Consider the following 2,087-nt stretch of genomic DNA (forward strand, 5'->3'; position numbering starts at 1 on the left):
AACTATTTAATGTTCACAAGAGAGAGAGAGAGAGAGAGAGAGAGAGAGAGAGAGAGAGAGAGAGAGAGAGAGAGAGAGAGAGAGAGAGAGAGAGAGAGAGAGAGAGAGAGAGAGAGGTGGGGGAGGAGAGAGGGAGAGGGAGATGGAAAGGGAGAGGGAGATGAAGGGAGAGAGATACAGATACACAGAGACAGAGAGAGAGAGAGAGAAAGCGAGAGAGCGAGAGAAAGAGGGAGGGAGTGTAACACGGTGGATGGCATGAGGTTTTCTTAGTGGTAGATGTAATGAAGCAAAGAGGTGAATAGCTTGACATCAAAAAGGTACTGCTTGCTTGGCGACATAAATACCGCCAAGTCACTATCTCTTTAATGCCCATAAGCAAATTTATTTACATCGACCCGCGTGTGGTTACCTCCCTATGTAACTGAAAAGTTACAAAAGACTTCAAGACGAGATATCTCCCTCAAAAGTGACTGGTCTGAAGGCTACACGACTTTACAAGGTAAAAAACAAAAACAAAACAACAACACTGCAATAGAGGAGCAAAAACGTAACATGGTCCCTCATCCTTTTAGTCTCTTCTCTGGAACGTGACAAAAATACGTATGCCTTGGCCGTAGAAATACAATAGCCGTCTGGGCCATTAACCGAGTGTCGACCACGGGACTGCTGCCAAGTTACAGAGACTTTATATCGATGGCTTCCTTTGCATTCTCTTTAAAGGGACAAGGGGAGGGGGGATGGAGGAAGAAAGATGTATATAAAGAAAGAGGCACAGACAGGAGTGGGTTGGGATGGGGAAGAGGAACTTGGAGAGGGAGAAAGGAATATATATATATATATATATATATATATATATATATATATATATATATATATATATATATATATATATATATATATATATATATATATATATATATATACTGGGTTATAGATGAGTCCCGTGGGAAACGAATTCGTAGAAGGAAGAGGTAAACCAACACGGCTGAGAAGAACTTCATTTTGAAAAATACAAACGTTTCGGAGATGCAATCTCCATCATCAGTGCTATAACAAAAAGAAAACAGAGAAAAGTTAATTCTAATACATTCAAACTTATAAAATAAATAAAAATCCAGAATTAAAAAAACAAAAAAATCATCAAATGACCACAGACAAAAAAGCAAGTAAAAGATACTAACCAAGGGAATGGGTAGTTGGTAGTTTAATTGGTAAACAGGGCGGTTGCAGTGGAACTATTGTTTAGTTGTGGTTTCATAGTTAGGATGTGAAGTGACTCTGCTATGATCAGATCAAATCTGTTTAGGTGGGAGGTTAAGATTTTGAAATCAGTATTGCTAAAAGGGTGATTGTGGAGGTGGGAGTGCTCTCTACTTGCTGAGAAGGATGGTTTACTCAGCTGTAGGCCTGTCCTGATTGACTTGCCTTTGTGTTCGAGAATGCGGTGACGGAGCCATCGCGAGGTTGACCCCACGTACCTAGCCTGACAAGCTAGGACAAGTAAAAAGGTAAACCACATTCGAACTTTATTCAGAGTCGCACTTTTCTCTTTTCTTAATGAAATTTCCGATAGTATTAGAATTGTAAAAAACAAACCGAAAACAGATCTGAGGATAGCATTGTCTGAGATTTTTATTTAATAATTTTCTAAGATCAAAACTAAGACCGCCCATATATGGAAGTTTTATATATTTAATGTCTTTGTTGACTGTGGTTGGTACAGGTTTCGGGTGGAATTTCTGACACAGGAAATTACGTAGTGCTTTATGAAACAGGTATGATGGGTACCCATTTGTAGTGAAATAATCCTTTAATTAAGAATGAAACTTCTTTATGAAAACTGGTCCAAGTAGAACAGATGTTATATGCTCGGTTGATAAGTGTTGTAAGGTTGTTTAGCTTGTAAATATGGGGAATATAGCTTAGATAGTGAAGTCCAAGGCCAGTGAATGTGGGTTTCCTGTAAGCACTGGTGAAGAAGCAGTTATTACGAAAACTTATGCAGGTATCAAGGAATGATAGTTCCTTATATATATATATATATATATATATATATATATATATATATATATATATATATTCAT

Source organism: Penaeus japonicus, unplaced genomic scaffold, assembly GCF_977035675.1.
Source record: "Penaeus japonicus unplaced genomic scaffold, GWHDUDI00000001_assembly GWHDUDI00000011, whole genome shotgun sequence".
NCBI lineage: Eukaryota > Metazoa > Arthropoda > Malacostraca > Decapoda > Penaeidae > Penaeus > Penaeus japonicus.